Source organism: Sorex fumeus, unplaced genomic scaffold (assembly GCF_029834395.1).
Source record: "Sorex fumeus unplaced genomic scaffold, SorFum_2.1 ptg000009l, whole genome shotgun sequence".
Taxonomy (NCBI): Eukaryota; Metazoa; Chordata; class Mammalia; order Eulipotyphla; family Soricidae; genus Sorex; species Sorex fumeus.
Window position 1 is genome coordinate 18,721,756 of NW_026606066.1, and position 21,439 is coordinate 18,743,194.

A 21,439-nucleotide genomic window follows, 5' to 3' on the forward strand; every position below is an offset into this window, starting at 1 on the left:
TGCAAATAGAAATATCTGCTGCCACAACAAAGTGTGTGATCTCTGGCACACTGCAACTAAATGAGTGTGGACCCAACTAAGTATGCCCAAGCTCTACAACTACAGAAGGCAAATTTGGGTGAGCAGCACAACCAAGCAGGGATTGCCATTAGAACAAAACTGGAAGGGAAAAAGAATAAATTTTTCAAATAACAAAATGCTTTTATTTAAAAAATACAGTAGTCCAAAAAATAGTTTAGGATATAAGGCTAATTTCTGTGGCTAATCCTGGTTGGATCTCTGAGCACTGCTAGGGAACACTCCTGAGCACAGAAGTAGGAGTAGGCCCTGAGTAGAACTGGGTATGACTCCAAAACAAGAAGGAAGGAAGGAAGGAAGGAAGGAAGGAAGGAAGGAAGGAAGGAAATTCCTTTCTTAGCTACATGTTGATAAATCATAAATAAACATATATTCATCCTTTCTGTCCCTGTGAGAACAACCAAAAATCCCCTTCTCTCCAGTTCTACTTAATGAAACTAGATTTCTTCAACAGGTTAAGAATGTGAGACAGAATAAGTTGTATCTTCAAGGTGTTTTGACACAACATTAAATAAGAGTCGAAGGAAAGCACAGACGACTACTACTACTACTACTACTACTACTACTACTACTACTACTAGAGCAATGACAGAATGAGATCATTTTACGATAGTGATAGTTTTCCCAAAACATTTCAGGCCAGAAAACATATTTGTGTGAGGGAAAAGGGGATTAAAAAGAATGGTGAAATTAATGAGGCCACTGAAGGGATCCTTTTTAGGAATAAATTATTAACCAGAGGAGTTCTTCATTAACAGTGCAACAATCATATCGTGTGTATGTATGTGTATCTGTGAAGTACTTGTTCAGGATTTCCAAATATAGGAGTCTAGAAAATTTCATGAAAAACAGGGTGTCTCTCTACTCTTGATGGTTGTTCTATCACTTACCACACTGTTGGATAACATTGGGTTGTCCTTGCCTCTCTCACAGGGAGTTTAAGTTTATTGAGTTACTCCCACAATAGTGCCCCTGAGGCACACCCAATTCCATCATAGCAGTAATAATTCTATATTGCTTTTCTCTTTCCTTTATTTCACTTGCATGGTTTAGCAATGTCCTTTTAGTATAGACACAGGAAGACAGTTGATGCCATGCTTTGTAACATGGGAGTTAATTAACTCCAAAATAATATTCACTCCTGGGCATTTATATTTACTTAACTTAAGCCTCAGTTGCCCTTAGTTCCTAGCACTCCAAAAGTAGGGTCCCAACGAAGGGACTAGATGGATGCAGAGCAAGCTGTAAGCTACCCTGGCATTGAAAGGGCACAAACTAAGCACCATAATTATAATAAAAGTTTGTCATGGGACAAACTCTGTCATGACCCAAAAAAGAAGTAACTGAATAAATACCTTCCTGGGGTTAGGAAAGACTAACCTGAACTGCAGACTGCCTAGAATATATAGTGAGATGTCACCAGGAAGAGCCAATTTTAAACTTAATATATCTCTCCTGCCCACACAGTAGAGCCTGGCAAGCTCCCCATGGCATATTTGATATGCCAAAAACAGTAACAACAAGTCTCACAATGGAGACGTTACTGGTGCCTGCTCGAGCAAATCGATTAACAACGGGATGACAGTGCTATAGTGCTGCCATGTCATACAAAATGACGAGAAATATTATAAGAAGTAAACCTGCTATCATTGTTTAAATGGATTACTAGCTGAGGAAAAGATAAAGCAATATACCCTGGATGGAATCCTGCCCATGAGCAGATCACCTAGTAATCTGGAGTGTTGAACCCTCAGATGAGATTTTGTCCTTAAATTAATCTCCTAGAACTTCCCTGAAGGAGTAATTTTACCTCTGTTTGTTGTTATGACAATGTTTAATCCCACCTATGTGTACGGCCACCCTTCATGATTCCTATATAAGTATGCTGTAAGGGAAAAGGAGAGAGGATGAGAACTGAGAATTTGAGACTTGGGTACTTAGGGACTTGGGGACTTTGAGGTCTTTGAGGACTAGAAAGTCAATGATTGGAAGGAGGACAAGATGACAACAATGGACTACGCTGGTGAGGAGACAGAAATCAAGTGACTACTGATCATCTCCATTCCCTGGTCCTTTGTCCATCCATCACTGTCATGGACCAGCCTGGGGAGGCAGCTCTCAGCCACGGCAGCTAGAGTCCCTCATGCCCCCATGTGTTTTTTTTCTTGGAAACTCATACCACACTCACTGTTGGTCACACAATAGGTCCCAACAAAATATTTAAGAGACAACAGGTCAACCTGTACCTGTGGGGCAAGTGCATCAGCAGCCTTATGGTGCCTTCAGTCTTCCTGACACCCCAAAATTGCTGCTGTGCATTTTGTTGGACCCCAACAAATTGGGACCAAGTTTACCAAGAAATTAAATGGCCAAAAGTTAGGTATGTGGGAGCCATGCCCACAAACCACCTCTGGCTCAGCTACATAAGCTCATTTATTGGCCTTATTTCAGAAACCCATATATAAATTTCAAAAGAGACCAAAAGCCACAGTTACTCTAGGACAAGTGCATGGCTGAACAGACAGGGGTAAATCGGAGGGGGCACAGGTTGGCCTATTCCTGCCCGAGCAGAGCCCCCAGCAGCCTCTTGCTTCCACAATCCAAAATCACAGCCACACCCCTGGCCTGAATCAACCATCTCAGGACGGACCTCAGCAAGATATACTCTGAAGAAAATTTGGGTATGTGGGCTTTGTGATTGAAATCTCCAGGCTTTCACAGACCTGGGGTGGGCTACCTGCCCCCACTTCCCAATACACATGGAATCACTGGCAGTCACCCCCACGAACCAATTCCAGCACCACCCTATAAACTCTATTACTGGCCTTGCTTCAGAGATCCATAAATAAATCTCAAAAGGGGTCAAAAGCCAGAGACGCAGCAGCAAGTCCCCGAAGACACCACAGAACCGGAGATCTTTCTGGGTCCCATAACAAGCCAATTTCACCAGGGCACCCCAGATGGAGCAGGTGCACTCTCCCTGCCTACTCCAGATGGAATCCCGGCAACCAAGTGCTTCCACAAGCAAGGCCTAGGTATGCGGGTTCCAGAATTAAATCTCCATGCTACATGGCAGCAGAGGCACCAGGCTGTCCCTCCCAGGCTCCCCACCTACTCATCAGCCTGGCTGTCACACCCACAATGTGCCTCTGGGTGCCATCTTAGCACACCAACAGCCTTGGTCCAGAGACACCCAATCAAATCCCAAAATGTATTAGTGCCCTACAGAAATGTCTCTGGAACCCAACCATTTACAATCTGGGATTCCAGAAGCATGCAGCTGCAGCCCCCAAGATATCGAAAATGAGCAATGGACAATAAATGATATAGCATCTGCCCCTGGCAGGCAAGCTTGAATGGTGGTGGGAAAATTTGAGAAAAACATAATGCCCAAAAGTAGAGAAAGAGAGAGTATTGGGGAAATTGCCTGCCATGAAGCAGGCTAAGGACTGAGATGGTGTGGGCAGGTAGGGGTGGAGTGGGGGAATACTGGGGACACCGGTGGTGGAAAGTGTGCACTGGTGGAGAGATGGATGTTCAATCATTGTATGGCTGACTCTCAAACATGAAAGCTTTGTAACTATCCCACGGTGAATTGATATATATATATTGATATATATATATTGATATATATATATATATACACACACACATATATATCACGGTCACGGTCATGGTCCTCCCGTTGTTCGATTTGCTCGAGCGGGCCCAGTAACGTCTCCATTGGAGACTTTGTTGTTACTGTGTTAGGCATACTGAATACGCCACGGGTAGCTTGCCAGGCTCTGCCGTGAGGGCGAGATACTCTTGGTAGCTTGCCGGGCTCTCCGAGAGGGGCGGAGGAATCGAACTCTGGTCGGCCATGTTGGCTGCGTGCAAGGCAAACACCCTACCGCTGTGCTATCGCTCCAGCCCACACACACACACACATATATATATACACACACATATATAAATACATATTATATATATATATATACAAAAGTAACATTGAATTCATGCCCAATTCAATCAGCTTAATCAATGGCTGAATAAAAAGCAGTACTCCTACATTAAAAAAAATTTAAGAGAAAAAGGAAGAAAGAGTATTTTTTTTTTACTTTTAGAAATATGATGGTGAATTTGTTTCAGTGTTTATTGGGTTCATAATGCTTCCATGCTTAGTGCATAAATTCTTATGCAATCTTCCAACAATCTATTAAGTAGTTTGGCTAATGCTCATTTTAGTACAGATACCGAATTTAAAAAAAAAACTGGGCTGAAATTATCTAAAATAAGATCTTTTACAACTAATATCCAAAGACTGGGGATGTTGTTCAATGGTTAAATTATAAGGCCTTTGGTATAATCCCAGGTGCTACACATAAAACTGATACCTTAAATTTAAAACAAAGAAAAAAACTAGGAAAAAGCTGCAAATAATTCGTATCACTCAACGATAGTTTTTTGTTTAAATAAGCTTTTAAAAAAGAACATTTTTCAGTGCTCTTTTGGGATAATAATGGCTGAAGATGAGACTGAAGGTAGGACTCTTGATATGAAAGAGATAGAAAAACTCAAGACTCTTCACAATAAAATACATACTCCCAAAGAAAACACAAAATTAAACCACATTCTTAATTCTTATTCCTGGGGAATACTGCCATGTTCCTAGGCAATGCTACTTGTCACACTTTAAGACCTATGTAAAAAAAAAATCCAATAAAACAAACAAACAAAAATTCTCTCCTAGAATCAAGTTTCAGTTGAACAAAAAATACAAGCACAATGGCATATTTAGGATGCTATATTTGCACCTTAGAACTGCTTAGCATGAAGGATTTTTCCTGTACTGCTTTTAAAACTTTAAACAGGCCTATTCAGACGGTCATTTGCTAATAAAAGATTACATTCACAAAGGGAATACCATAAAATAGCATGGTATTTCTAGTTAAGTTAGGGGGGGAAAAATCATAGATCTCACTTAACTTGCAAATATAAATATCTAAAATTAGGGAAAAATTACAGAGGTTGTCTGGTATCTATGCATAAATTGCAGAGAAGTATTAATAGTTAATAATATCTATAAACACACCACGGGCATAATTATAACAGTGTGTGAGATCGGATTAAAAATCAATAGGTTATTTTCAAGAGTAAAATTATGTTTCAATCTGAACACTTAGAACTAAAATCTAACAAACTAAAATAATCCTACTACAATGCTGTGGCTTCTGCATAGTGTTTCTCAACCTTTTTCTGACTGTGGCCTGCTTGTGACCTCTTGCTTCCTTTCTATGCCATTCCTTTACCCGCTCCACCCCTTGCCTCCTCTCCCCACCATGCTATTAGCTGCCATTTTGTCTTATATTGTTGCACCCACTTATGGATATGCAATATCCCAGGGGACCACCATTTGGCCTCCAGCTGAGATATGTTGATCTAGATTATATTTTTCAAACTTTAATGTGACAATGATTCACTGGCTTAATTCTAATTCAGATAGAAACATATCAAGTTAAGATCCATCTTTATAGGAATCATGGTTTTTTGTTCTCCAGGTGGAAAAGCACCCAGTGCAATAATGTTAGTTTGATTTAAAAATACAAACTGAAGCAATCTTATAAAGCAATGAAAAGCAAAACAATATAACTGCATGTGAAAGCAACATGTAATACAGTAAGAAGATAGTATTTCTCCATTTTCTTTCTGTATTTGTAATAAACCTTTACAGCTTTAGGGAATTAAGGTCTGGTTCTTGTAGAATTTAACTGGCAGAAAGCCTAATTGCTATATGAAACTTGCCTGCTACTGAGTTAAAGTATGCTATAAAGAGTTAAGGGTAACCACACAAAGCAAAAAAAAAAAAAATACAAAATTAATCCCTAAATTCTAGATTACACTGAAGATTAAGTAAAGTACACTATTGTGAATTAATACTTACTGTATCTGTGCCTTGCATTATCATCTGAATTTCCTCACTAAACTTAAGGGGGAAAAAAAACTTTGCCATGATAATAAACCCTTAAGTACTTAGGCAGAAACTTTATTAGGGTTCCCTAATCAGCTGGCAAAGTCTTAGGGGATGGAGGAGTAACAGGAAATAATTTCTGCCTACATTTATTGGTAGAATCAAATTTCAGTGTGATTGCTACTGTGGTTTAGTTTTAGTTTTGATTATGTGCAAACCCACGTTTACATCCTCACCAAAAATTCTTCTGAAAAGGAAGTGACTCGTAGATGTCTGATAAGTGACAAACATGAAAGAATACTGTATTGAGACAGACAAGGCACATGCTGTTTGTTTCACAGAAGGCAGCAGCAGACATGTCTCAAAAAAACCTAGCTCAAGATTAAGTAGTGTCACTGTGGGAGCTGAAAAACACCTCCAGGCAGACAGCTGTAAATCTCATGAAATAAGATTTTTTTGTTATAAAGTAGGATGATTTTTGGAAAAAAGCTTCTTAGGGGGAAAAACTCAGAGTGACAGTTAACCTCCAGCAACTGTGAAGCAAAGATTTTATGATCAAACATACAACTTATACAACTTCTATTACCATCATTATTATTATTATTTGCTTTTTGGTCACACCCAGCAATGCACAGAGGTTACTCCTGGCTCATGCACTCAGGAATTATTCCTGGCAGTGCGCAGGGAACCAAATGGGATGCTAGGAATTGAACCCGGGTCAGCCGCGTGCAAGGCAAATGCCCTACCTGCTGTGCTATCGCTCCAGCCCCCAAAACTTCTATTATTGTTAACGTAGCTAATGAAACATCTCCACTAACTTAACTTTGAAGGTTAAAGGTCTGGAGAAGCACTTGACTTATGGACAACTCTATCTTCACAATTTAGAGCAAATTAGTAATTATGTAGCTTTTCTAATCACTAAGCTGGTCTGGGACAGCCCACAACTCTTTCCAGCCATCCTGCACCTATGAATCTACTGCACACAGTGCATGAAAGATATTACTTTTGGCATACTAGAGATTAGAAGAATTTGAGAAATGGTTTTAATAGTTACACTTAACTGATAGTTCTAACAGGCAGAAGTAGTGTATACTACAAGATTTGTCTAACTATTTGCCTTGAAACATAGTTGTGGGCTTTTGGATTGGCAAGGAGACAAATGCACACTGTTTTGAACAAATAAAGTTAATCATTAAAAGAACAAGGAATTGATGAGTCGAAGATAATCAAAAAGAATACATACAGGAGTGGGGATGGGGAGATAGTTCAAGGGTTAGAGTCATGTCTTGCAAGTGCAAAACCACACATTTGATTCCCAGCACCCATATGATGGCCTTGGTGGCCTCAAAACTATTGGGCCTGAGCAGCACTACATTGCCATGCCTCAGAACTATCAGGCCCTGTTGGTTGACTATTGCTGGGAGTGACCCCTGGGAACCCTAAGCCCTGATAGGAAGTAACCCTTCAAAAAACACAGGAATAGTACCTGTAAGGGGCACTCCCCCTAAGGCCAAAGTAAAAGCCCTAAAGGTCAAAGTGAAACCTTCCTCTTACCAGGACTAAGATGCTAAAAAGTGCCAAAGAAAACACAGCAATAATTTTTTGAGGGTGGAAAACGTGCCTCATAGGTGACATTTGCCAAAAAACCATTCTTTCAAGTAAGGGTGAGGTGAAGCATGTTAAGAACGATTCATAGAGAAGTGTGGAAATAAAGAACTTGCCAGGTACCAAAAACTGAAGGCTGTTGACACATGGAAACCTGGAGTTGTGCAGCTGACTTCTGCAGAAGTCAAGGGTGCTTTCATGAATGGCATTGTCTGCAGCACCCGAGAAGACAACTGTTGTCCAACTCTGGACAAATGCACCAGGCAACAGTGACAAGTATTAAAAAAGTTACCTAGCAATAGAAAAAACTATTCATGGGGAAAACAGTGGCAAACATCACTACAGTGAAGATCCTGGCCAGGGAGCCACCCTTTTCACTCCAGTGTAAACCCTTTTCACTCCATTGTCTCCCCAGTAACCTCTACTAACAAGTTTCACATTGTTCTGGATGAGCAAATATAAGGAAAGTATAAGATCCAGTGCCATTACTACAAAAATGGTAATAGAATGAATTAAGAGCTGAAAGACAATGAATTAATAAGCAGTTTAGTCTCACCTTTTGACTACTGAATATGTGAGTTCAAAAGGTGGTTACAGGGGAGAAAGCACAATCCAATGTACATACTTCCTGTACAAAAACACATCTCAACTTCTGTACGAAAGTCAATTCCTATGGTCCTCCCAAGATGCAAGCATCCTATTTTTCAAGAGAGGAGATATAGAGCTCTAGCAGTCACTGATTCATTGGAGTGACTATGTGAACTATTTCTCAAATTTTCTCATAGAACCACCTAATATTATTGCCTAAAACTAAATTGTAAACTTAATCTCTAACAAATGGTCTGTTACTTCAAAATTCTTTTAGTAAAGTAGAATGTTTTATTTAGGAATTGTGAGATGAGAGAGAGAGAGACAAGAGAGAGACCCATAAAATAAAAGAGAAAAGCCAAGATGCTAATGACTACAGAATGGAATAAATATACCATATTTTTTTAATTAGGAAAATGAAAAGAAGAAAACAGTCACTATATGCAAATAAACACAAACCTATAAAGATAAAAAAAAGTACAAAAATACTATAACCACAATCTTCATTTACCTAATAAGCCACGAGACTACAATTGATAATTATGGCTTCTTTCTATTATTAGTTCTATATAAGTTACTTCAAGTTCAGGCATTCAATGTGTCCTCAGAAGTTGCCACTAGCAGAAAGGGAACATCCATATCCAGAATATTATTCAATTTTAGTTCTGATAATCGCTGTTCCCTCAAGGAGAAAAATACCAAATACAATCAGCATGTCAATCAATGGCTGAATGGAGTCCCTAGGGGTTAGTATTGGTCTCTGCAGACAGAAACTCAACTGCAAAAAAAGAATTCCATGTTGCTTCACTCATGCTTCATCCACCCTGTTCATGGATCCACTACACAGGAATTGAAGTGCCTATGCAGAGAGATTGACTGACATCCAGAAAATGTGTAAATTTGTCTATTTGATTTTTAAGAGCAAAGGATTTTTACGTTGGGGATTCAGATGGGGTATAGATTTCTTCAAGGTCTCCCTTTTTTCTTCAAAGATACATCCCCAGACGGATTCCTCAAATGTTCCTGTCATCATTCTTCTAAATCTGTTCCTTACAAGTCTAACCATAAACAACTGTCTATGGATAGTTATAAATATGTACTTCAGATACTGTGGCCAACATAGTATAGTGGGACAACTATATCTGGCTGAAAGCTGTAACAATGGTCCTTCACTTTTGCCTTTCATGTATTACTCATGGGTACAACTATAATGCTGCCGTTGTCTATGCCCAATCAATAACAGCATATTCTGAGGACACGCAGGTTAAAAAAAACTTTGAGTTTGTTTTTTCTGAATTTTTTGTTATTGAATCATTGTGTGAAAGACCCTCACAAAGCTGTTCACGATTAGGTTGCAGTCAAACAGTGCCCCAACACCCATCCCTCCACCAGCGTACATTTCCCAGCACCAGTGTCCCCAGTTTTCCTCCCCCCACCTCGTTCCCCACAACATGCCTCTTTTATTTCTCCATCAGCTAGGTGATGGAAACCCACAAGAGGCAAAAGGTATGATATGAAAAGGAGGAGTACACTACGAATTGGTATTAAGTGTCTCAATAGTTGCTCATGCAGCTTACTAAACTTTCCAGATATGCCCATATTCTTTCTCTTACATACCATTTCCACTGGCACAGAGTACTGCAGGACACACCAAATTATGGCTAAGTAGGTCAAACAACACACAGACAGTGATAAGAAAGTCTGGTGCATATGATAATCTGACACTTTAAGGTCACTTATTCAATGTCTACTTAGTCACATAAAGAACTATTTTATCAAAGGGCCAGTAATTATCTGATATAGAGATTTACTTTAAAACCTCAGTCATCTACACTCACTGTGATTCGGTTACTGATTCTTGCTAGATCTTGCTTTGGTACAGCATACCTATTTCCTGCAAACACATAAAAATCATTAGGTCTGTTTGGTCATACAGCAAGAGTGTATGAAGTGTGTACTGTATCCTGGATTTGGCTACAATCTTCTTTTCCTCTTTAATCATTCAAAATTAGCAGGCTTAAAAATTAATAGATTAAAAGAACATATAATCACACATGGCACACAGGCCTCCAAAATCAGACAGGTCTAGTGAGTATAATAACCACTGAAGACTCAGAACTATTAATGAATTCAGATGTCCTTGAATTTTATTTATTACTAATATTTGTTTTTTGTTCATACCCAGCATGCTCAGGTGTTACTCCTACACTCAGGAATTACTCCTGGCAGTGCTCAAGGGACCATATGGGATGATGGGGCTGAAACTCAGGTATGACAAATACAAGGCAGGTTCCCTAATGGCTGTACTCTCAAGTCCCTGTCTCTGAATTTTTAACTGCCTGATTTATTTCTCCCTGGTTTAAAACCTTCACTAAGTTATCTAATCTACTTGCCATTTTCTGCTCATCAGAGCAAATAAATGTTATATCACCAACATATTGAACCACGCTGAGGTTCCATATTATCCTGGGATGATTAATATTTCCAGGATAGGACAACTGACCTTTTTCTGGGGCAGACTGTTAATATACACTGATGGTCCTATTAAATGATGCAAATTGTTTCTAGTGTGGCATGGAGAGAAAATGACCAAGTAAAGAGGTCCATACCAAAAGTGAGAGGTTATATTTATTTGTTCATAATACTTTATTTGGGTCAATAATTTTATGGCTAACCAATAATTATGTTTACAATAGTACAGTTATAAGATGCATGTAACATCTTTACAATTCTAATAAGTGAGGTAAATAAAGATGCAGTAGTAATAACAAGTCTTATTTTAAATCATTGATGATGGCATCATTCTCAACATTTTTTCTCAAGGACAAAAGTTTTCCTTTATATTTACTATCTTGGAAGGGAGAAGAATGTTCTAGGCCTTGCACTTAGCTCACCTCTTACAATGGTCCTCAATCCATGATTTAGAGCACCAATACAGGCAAACTGTCAGTTATCTAGTTAACCTCCAATTATACATTAAGGAACTGGGGTAATAAACACATGTGGGAGCTGGTGACTCACTGGGGTCACTAAGTCAGACTTAAGCTAACAATCTATCAAGCACCTGACCTCTATAATTCACCATTCTGACTCATGACCACAGTGTCATTCTGGGTTGGGTCCCCAGAAATTCACAGAAAAGGTTTGAGAAGGTTCATCTCTCCAAAACTTTCTAAAACTTGTTCAAAGTCTCTCTAAAGTATGGTTAGAGGTCCTTTTGGAATGCTTACAGGAAAATTTATGCTGTCTGGCTGATGTACAGCATCTTTTCTCAAAGCTTTTTTTCAAAGAGAGCAGGCCCCTACTTTATACGAGGGATGGCTTTCCAAACTGTGCACCGTGATTCCAGGGCCCTTCCCAATGATTCTCTGCCAACTAGATGTGTGATTCAACGCAAAGGAAAAAGGCTTTGTTGCTTCTTGTGCCCTGAGTTAGCAGGCTTGCCTAAGCCAACTGGGTGGTGCTAGGGGTTCCTGAATGTCACACCTGGCTATGCTCCAGAGACCATGTGATACTAGGCATCAAACTTAGCATGTACACTAACCTCTGTACTATCTCTCCAGCCCCCAGAATACCACCTTAATAAAAGGAATCTGGCTTTGGAAACTAAGGAGAGGATGTAAATCAAATGAGGTAGCTGATGTCAATTTTCAAATTTGGGGTGGGGGGGCCATGCCCGACAATGCTTGTAGCCTACTCCTTGCTCAGTGCTTGGGAACTGCTCCCATGGATGCTCAGAAGATCATGTGCTCCAGTTCTGTCTAATTTCCAGGCCAGTTTTAAAATATTATTATTACCAGACATAAGATGTTTCTCAAAGTCTACTGAAGATATTACTTTAGCTACCAAAAACATATGCAGACCAATATCTTCTAAATACATCTAGGAATCCGCATTCCATTACATTTACTTACACTGTCCTTTAAACTTAAGCACAGCTAGTTAGTTTTTGCTACTTTGGGATCCCATCATCTGCTCAGAAATCAGGGATCCAATTTCAATGGCACCAAAGAAGAGCAAGAATTAGCACAAATTACTTCCACTAACGTGATGCCTCACTACTAATAATGTTTTATTTAGTAGTGAAGGGGATGCCTACTAGGTCTTACCATGGAATTCTGCTGTAGAGTGGATATGCAGGTTACCCATTCATTCTTGTTTTGAGGTCCCCAAATAGTAGGGAACAGGAATGGGTAAGCAAGGGAATAGGGGTACGTGCTCAATTACAACCACTTTGCATTCACCTTTCCAAGGTTTAGCCACAATGCAGCAAATACATATACTCCATCTCTTAACTCCTATTACCATCTAGAAAGCGTTGGCAAATTTTGTGTAAAGAGTCAAATAGTAATTTTTTACTTGTAAATCTCCTCTGCTAATACTCAATTACACTTTTGTGGCTCAAAAGCAGTTACAGACACATAGCATTCTAGCAAAATTGTGTTTACAAAGGAGAGCTAGAGTTTGAGCTCCTGGTCTAGAAATTTTTAAATAGCTTCACTTTTAACATTTATGTATTTTCAAGGTAGGGCATTTACTTTGCACATGACTGACTTGGGTTCAATCCCCTGCATCCCACCGCCCCCCCCCCCCCCCCCCCCCCCCCGAGCAGCTCCAGAAGTACTTCCTGAGTTAAGAGTCAGGAATAGCCCTGCTGGGTGAATACTGCTGGGTGTGACCCCAACACCCCCCAAAACACCACATATGTGTATTTTCCTGTTCTTACCCTATTGCATTTGCTACCACAATTTCTGATGTAAAAGAACAATATTATTTCTTCATAATTCTGTAACACCGAAATTTAAAAAGATTATGCATAAGGCCTTTAAGATCAGGCTACGTATGTGACCACGGTACCACCACATAACGTCCTTCTACTTATCCAATTACCATCTAAAATTCCTGCATTACCCACTTTTCATGGTTAAGATGTGTATAAAAAGACTTTTAATATAGATATATCACTTGGGAATAAACTGTAGCACTGTAGCACTGTCCTCCCACTCTTCATCGATTTGCTCGAGCGGGCACCAGTAACACCTCCACTGTGAGACTTGTTACTGTTTTTGGCATATCGAATATGTCATGGGTAGCCTGCCAGGCTTTGCTGTGTGGGCAGGTAGCTTGCCGAACTCTCTGAGAGGAGAGGAGGAAATAAACTAGTCATCAATAATATATAATCAGAATAAATACTAAGATGCAAACAACAGAATGTAAAAATTATATGAGGAGGTTTAGGAAGGAAAAACCAATATGGGTATACAAAAAGCTAACTCTTTGTATACTGTCAAGGAAAGCTGTGTATAATGCCAAAATTGATGCAATGAGAAACAACGGTATAAGCATATATTTCAAAAGGTAAATACTAAAAGGAACAGTGAAAAGGTAAAAGTGGTTGCCCATAGACAGTAGAACTGGAGAGATGAGGGTTTCTGCTATTGTTATAAGTCTTTAATCATATTTTGTTTTATTTACACATATACTTAGGTTAGAAGTATAGGATTTTGAATCAGCCTGCTTGAATTTGAATTTGATATATTTCAACTAATCTTAAAGAATAAAACAAATTATATATTTGTTCAATTTTTCTATCTTTAAAATAGCAAGAGAAACATTAAAGACTTCCTAGAGTTCCCTTGAAAATTTAATGATTAATTCAGGCAAATTGTTTAATATGCCTGACATATAAAGGCAGGATAGAAACATAGTAAAGACTAACAATGATAATGACAATAAATGTTTACTATAGTCTGATTAAAATATGAAGACTTTAGTACTAAAATCTGAATGCAGAAAATATTTATTAAAGTCAGCTATCTTGGGGCTGGAGAGATAGCACAGCAGGAAGGGTGTTTGCCTTGCATGCGGTTGACCCGGGTTCGATTCCCAGCATCCCATATGGTCCCCTGAGCACCGCCAGGAGTAACTCCTGAGTGCAGAGTCAGGAGTAATCCCTGTGCATCACCACGTGTGACCCAAAAAGAAAAAGAAAGAAAAAATAAAGTCAGCTATCTTTATGAAAAATATTTATTTTACAGTTAATACACCTAGATACTAAATAGGATTTCCAACCTCCCTCCTTCCTTCCTTCCCTTCCTTCCTCTCTTCCTTCCTTCCCTCCTTCCTTTTGCCAATTCCTTCTTCCTTCCAGCAGTGCTCAGGGGCTACTCCCACTTGATGCCTGGTGATGCTGAGGGAGCCACATGATGCCAGGAATTAAACCCAAACTATAGAGCTTTTACTCCAGCCAAAAACTATTTTTTTCATTTACAGTGTTCACTCTAGCCCTTAGCTGCAACAGGAAGGGAAAAGATAGAAGTTCCCCCCAGTTTGAAAAGAAATGCTGAAAAAAGAATCAATCAAAACAACAACAACAAATGACTAGGAGAACCAAAGAAAGGAGGAAAGATAACACAAGTGTGTTGGGTAGGAGCTAAATCAATCTAGGCCTTAACGAATTTACTTAGCCAAAGGCAAGGAAGGGTTTTAAGTAAGGAGTAATAATGAAACTGAAAAGACCACTTGGTGTGTGGCCTGGGAAGCCAACTAGGAAGAACCCAGAAATAATTCAGATAGACAAAGAGGGAGGCTACTTCAAAAGAACAGTCTAGAGAGTATGGTAGCAATAGATTAAAGAAATATTATTTAAAAGGCAAAACTGACAGAACTTGAAGGAAGACTCTAAGAAATATTTTGTTTTTCTCACCTGTGGGAACCTAACTAAATTTTATTCTTTAAGTAAAAGCTGCCCCTACTAAACTCCTCACCAATAGTAATGTCCTCGATTGTAGAATACTTATGAAACAAAAGCTGTAAGACAGTTCAATCAGAAATTAACGTTTAACTTCTCTCCAAGTAAAAATACAGATCTTGGAACAGAACCAACAAGACACAAGAATAACATGAAATTCAAATGGGAAAAATAAAAGAGATGAAAATGACAGCACTGTGAATTAAACAGATTAGTCAAATACATTGAAACAAGCTTCCTACTTCCAAATTTCTGACATACATAAAAAGGAAAATGCCCAATGCCTTTTCTTTCCTATACCATTTTATTATAATACTTTTTATGCTATCATAGGCTCATAGGAAAAAGGAATTTTATATGCTTTGCAAATAATTTTATTGGTGCAAACATAGGTATACCACCAGACTATATTATAAACATATGTAAAGAACCTGGTATAATTATATCCAGGATACTCACCGAGCTTGCTTCATGAAGTATAAGTGGGGAGAGAGAGAAGGGGGTCACTTTCCCAAAGGAGGCAAGATCTCAGCTCAGAGAACTAGCAAGAGTTATGCAGTAGAGAAAGAGAAGGTAACTCTTACTGGTTAAAAGGAAAGAGGTAGGGGGCGAGGGGGAGGGGGAGGGGGAGGGAGTGAGGGAGGGGTAGAGAAAGAAAGAGAAAGGAAGAGAGAGAGAGAGCACAAGAAAGAGGGGAGGAGAAAGAACTCATGAGAAGGGAGTCTAACAATAGGATTAACCAATAAATAAATAAAGGGGCACAGAAAAACAGTGAAATATTTTGCTAGAATGAAAAAAAAACTTCGGTTTATGAATTTTAATTCCAGAGTCAAGCAAAGGTCAGATCTTGGGGGACATGAAAAGATTTTTGAAGATTTTAAGCAGAGATTTTAAGAGACAACTTCAGATTTACAAAGGGAGCAACACCTCATGGTACTAGTGAAGAGGAGCTAAACCATCTCCAGATGTCAATCAGGTAGCATGTGGCTGGAGTACCCCAGTCAAATGTTAAAGTCCTGAATTAGAGCAGAAATAGGAGAGGCATTTTTGTGAAGGGGAAAAAAAAATAGCTGGAAAACATCAACCAAATTCAGCACCCATTAGTTGTGGACACTAACAGTAACATATGAGCCTGGATTTCTAGTATGTCACCTATCCATGTACCAATCTACAAAGAATTCTTCAAAAATCCCTAGAGAAAAAACAAACAAACACTGTCCTCCCATTGTTCATCGATTTTGCTCGAGCAGGCCCAGTAACGTCTCCATTTTGAACTTCTTGTTACTGTGTTTGGCATACTGAACACGTCACGGGTAGCTTGCCAGGCTTTGCCGTGCCCCTAGAGAAAAATGGTTCCAAATTCAGAATATTTTAAATATTAGAAAGATAACATGGCTAACATACCTATGATACTAGTATATCCCTAGCAGGGCCTGGGATAGTACCATTAAATCGCAGTATTATCATATACTGCTTGCAGCAACCTCATATGATAAATAACAGAGAGATTCATGAGCAACAAACAAATTCAAGTTTTTGAACATTTTATATAATGTTTTCAATTTCTAGGCTGTAAAGCCAGCTCAAAGGTGGGAGGACACATTTCACATGCAGACTAGGAAAATATAGGAGTGTCTCCTGAGTGACCAACTAGCCCGGCACAGTGGCTGAGCACTGAAGAGTAAGCCCCTCTCACTAGCTCTCCACGATTCAATTTTTCAGAGAGCTCTTAGGTTTTGAACAGAGAATAAGATTGCTAAATGTACTAAGAGTTGAAATAAAATATAGGAAGTAAAATATTTTCAATGGGATAAGGTTCTGGCTTATGTATGTATAATATGAGATAATAAGTCATCTTAGAGATATTCAGCAGTCAGTGGGTTAGATGAGCAAACTAGTGTAGAAAGTTTGAACCTGAAACTATTATACAATGACCTAGAATTGAGAGTCTTTCTCTGTCTTTGTTTTGCTCTACATTAAAGCAATTTGGTGTCTTGCTGATGATTTGACTTTATTGTTGATTTGATTTTATTATTGTTACTGACCGTACATTAATGGTGTTAAGATTACCCAACTTATATAGAAGTAATTATTCTAGTGCCTAAATAGAGATTGAAAAATATTTCCTTCTTAAGTAGATTTTATATACATAAAGGTTCTCTTCCACCAACATACTTTTATACTTTATAAGCAAGAGAATTAAATGCATCTGAAGATTATTTGGTCACTGATCACCCTTGTACTTTCTTTAGAAAAAAAAAATTCTCCTACAGGAATGTGAATATAAAATTTCTGGCACTAGGAGATAGTTTTGGGCAGAAACGTAAATGCAGGAAGGCCAGGGTTTATTGCTCAGAATAAATTTGATTCCCCAAATACTCAAGCAACACTGGGTGTGTTACCTAAAAAAAAATTAAATTAACACAATTAAAAGCTTCCATAGAAGTCTTGGTCATGCATTTTCCAAACCTACATGCTTATAGGTTATTTAGATTGAATCTCTCAATATCCCAGGGCAACACCTGGCTGTGAGGAGAGCATACGGAGAATCATATAGTGCTGCGGACTGAATTCCAGGCAGAGCAGCACAGTGCTGAGTCCAAGCACCTGTCAGTCCCAGCACTGTCATGCAGAGTATTGCTGGGAGTGCCACATCCCTCAAAATAGTAATACATGAAGAGGCTGCATGGGAGTTTTAACCTAGCAAGCATGACCCTCAGGAATCTGAAATTCTCCAAAACTAATAAAGATCATAGCATAATTTTCTGTATTAAAAATATCAGTTTAGCCTTCTTTCTTGCAAGTGCATGCATGTACATGTATATGTGAGTATACTGTTTGAACAATTAGCCTTGTAAGATATAAAAGTCAATAGAATACCACTACTTTCATTGTGTGCTCCAGCCCATTTGTGGTCATAAAATCAATTCAGTGTGTTGAGGCCATTATTTTTTAAGATAAAAGAATTGAGAACATTTGTGTTCTAAGGCAGTTTGCACTTTAAGAATAGGATGTTTTTCTTATTGAAGATTGCAGCCCAAAAAAAATAAAAGTTAAGAAGTCATGAATGGCGAAAAAATTCACTTGCCAAAGAAAAATCTAGACAGTTGCAAATAGAGGGATGACTCTGGGTCACTGCCTCATAAAATACATTTTAAGCCAATAAAATAAAATAACAGAAAATGAAATTATGTTTTCCACTTTGAGTCAAAAAATTAACTGTTTCTGAATTACCCAGGAAGGATTAAAAATCTCAATCCACATGGCATCACTAATAGTCACGTGATCAACACTAATAGGGTAAAAATGAGAGCTAGCTCAGTCTCTCGAGAGACAGACTTCAAAGAGAGGCAGAAATAAGGTAAACTGGAACTGGACAAGGGACAACTGAGTATTCTATAATTGCAAGGCCTTACAAACAATATGAATGACAAAAAGATAAACATCTTATGACAAGTGAGAATACAGGTGGTGAAAAGTAAAGACAGCATGAGCTTTGGGTCAAGTTACTGTAACAATAATGCTGAATCCACTAAGATGTTGGGTAAATTGAAGTTAGAAACCTCTTCCAGCTTTAGCACATCACAAAGTGGATGAACTCAGTAGATATTCCAAGTGAGAAGGGATCATGAAAACGCTAACGCTAGAGGAGATTCCAGATTTGCTTTAAGGGTGCATCTGAATCTAGGGATGATTTCCCTACATTATTGAGAGTTAAACTGAGGCGCAACATTCCTCTAGCTAAAACAGATATGTATGTCACATCTCTTCCTTGTGTTGAGAGTAAAGATATTCTAGTAACATCTGGCCCAATAACCAATGATGTTAAATTTAACACTCTAAACTCAGGAATCAACACCTACACCTAACTAGTAGTTAGTACACTTATTTCTGTATGGAGGAAAAACTAAGACAGGCGAAGCTCTTTTGAGAAAAGCAAAAAGTGCTGGTTAAAACATACGGTCACGGTCCTCCGGTTGTTCATCGATTTGCTCGAGCGGGCCCAGTAACATTGTGAGACTTGTTACTGTGTTTGGCATATTGTATATGTCACGGGTAGCTTGCCAGGCTTTGCAGTGCAGGCGAGATACTCTCGGTAACTTGCCGGGCTCTCTGAGAGGGGCGAAGGAATCGAACTCGGGTCAGCCATGTTGGCTTCGTGTAAGGCAAACGCCCTACCCACTGTGTTATCGCTGCAGCCCATAGTTAAAACATAATTGGTGAAGTTTGCTGTGGCTAACTTTTTGCTTTTAATTGCACCAATTTTTAAAGTCTGTGTTGCCTAAGGCATTTATATTAAATGTGTGATTTTAAAATATTTTTAAATATTATTAAAGATAGGACTAAACGAATCTATAAAAGTGGGATTGCCATGTCTATTCCAAACTTCTATGTAAAGACGCTGGTTAAGGTGATCTAAAAGAAAAAAAAAGGATGGATAGTACAAAAACATTGTTCAGAATGGTTTAACTAACGTGGATGCTGGACTTCAGATATTAAAGTTGAATTTAGTCAAATCTAGGTCTGTAGCTTGTAGGGAAAGATTTTAATCTCATGCTTTAAAGAAACTCAAAGGGGGAAAAAAATATATGCAGTAAAAGCCGCAGCTGGTTTTCCCACAACCAGAAACTCTCAAATTCAAACAACTTTCTGGATTTTTAACAGTAGAATTTGAGTTTAAATGTCTTTACTATGTAGTTTCTATAGCACATTCTGTCCGCTTAATAACATTTTCCAAATATCAAGGGGGAGAAGTGCCTAGTGGAGATTCTAAAACACTAGAAATCATTCATTGTTGAATTTGGAGTACTGTGTTTTCATAAACTTTTGAGAAGGAAGAGAGAAGGAAGTGGCGTGATGAGTTTTCGAGAAGAAAACGAGAGTCCAGGTATGCACCGGCTTCACCCGCAATCAGGAGGCTCCAGAAAAGCCTAATTAAGGCAAGGAAAAGAGTTTAGGCTTGGCACACCCCGATTTAGACGTGGCAGGATCCTGAAGCAAAGTCGGTCTCCTGTTTGGGATTGTCTTTTTCTTTTTTTTTTTTTTTAAAAATAATAACCTTTGAGTCATATGCCACATGCAAAGCGATACACAGGTCGGTTAGAGTCAACAGGTTCCTTCCAAGAGGCTGCGGCGATGTGGTTAGTTGGGTGGCGGCTGGATTTCCTCCCGCCACGAAGCAAATAACAGCCCCCCTATCAAAGCGGAAAGTGGGCGCAGCGCTGGCGAGAACACACCCGAGAAAGTGCAGAGACAGAAGCGGCCGAGGAGGTCCGAGTCGCCCAGCCAAGCGCTCCCCGCCCGCCCGCCCGCGGCCAGTTCAACGGACGCCGCGGCCGCGCTCCCGGCGCAGGACGCTCTGGGAGCCGCGCGTGGGGAAAGTTGCCGGCCGGGCCCGGCTGTCGCCGCGGGAGGGTTTCCCTGGGGTACGGGGGCCAGAGGACACCCAGCAACCTGTTGGCCCCGGAGGAAACGCCGCCGCCTGGAGTCGCACCCCGACTCCGGGTCCCCTCTGCCCGCGCTGGAACGCTCCCGGACCCCAAGCTCCGACCACCCAGACTTGGGCCCCGGAGCCTCGCTACAGAAAACGGGCAGAGGGTACCGCGGGCTAACCAGGAGACCCCCCCCCCCCCCCGCCGGGACGCCACCCGGCCCCCGCCCCAGAGTTTCGGGCGCCCCAGCCGGCTTCTCCTGGGGAGCAACTGAAATGTCGCCCCCCGGACCGTCTCCCAGCAGCCCTCCGCAACCCCAACTCCGCTCGGTCCCCACCACGTGAAGCTCCGCGCCGTCCTACCTCTTCCTCCGACGCATCCCCGAGGCTGCACGGTCCCCTCTCCCGGCCCCAGAGCCCCCCCGCCCGCTTACCTGGCGAGTGGGCAGGGCAGTGCGGGGCGGGGCAGGGTTGCGGGCAGCGGAGGGCGCTGGACGTGGGCCGGTCGCCAGGTGCAGGTGGCGGCGCTGGCGGCTCGGGTTGCTGTCGCTACAGTTGCCGCTCAGTCCGGCTCCTCCTCCGCCGCCGCCTCCTGCCTCCCCGATGGGCCTCCGGCGTTGCCAGGAAAGGCCGAACCCAGGCTACGCTTCCTCTCCGAGGCTCCCAGGTGAGCTCCAGCCTGCGACGTCGGCAGGGGCGAGGCCCCCGTCCCGCGCCTGCGCGCCAGCCCCCGGCCCCGCCCAAGCTCTACCTGAGCCTCCAGGTGTGTAGCGTGGAGCGCGCGCGCGGGCCGGGGGCGCCGTCCGGGCGCGAGACGGCCTCTGCCCGCGTGTCTCTCTCCGTGCGCCGCCAGTCTTCGCTGCTCTGCCTCGGCGGCTGCGTGCCGTGACCCGACCCGGTAGCCACTGTCACCTTGGAGCCCCGACACGGTCGGGGGTGCGGGGGCGGGGAGGAGGCTCTGGGAAGTCTGCAAGTCTTGATGTTCCCGGCACACTTCTCTTCCTCCTCCGCGGTTCTCAGAAGGAAGGGACGCGCT

General features: G+C 40.8%; 1 protein-coding gene across 2 annotated transcripts in view; it reads right to left on the reverse strand.

The window, feature by feature from the left end:
- Positions 1-21,439, reverse strand: part of GALNT3 (polypeptide N-acetylgalactosaminyltransferase 3) — a 123,424-nt gene that overhangs the window by 37,151 nt on the left and 64,834 nt on the right. The window contains exon 1 of one of the 2 annotated variants that reach the window (XM_056110282.1): positions 20,838-21,135. The exons of the other annotated variant lie outside the window; for it this stretch is intronic. The gene's annotated coding sequence lies outside the window, so the exon portion shown is untranslated. Of the gene's footprint in view, positions 1-20,837; positions 21,136-21,439 lie in introns of those variants that run through there. 2 annotated transcript variants of the gene reach the window in all.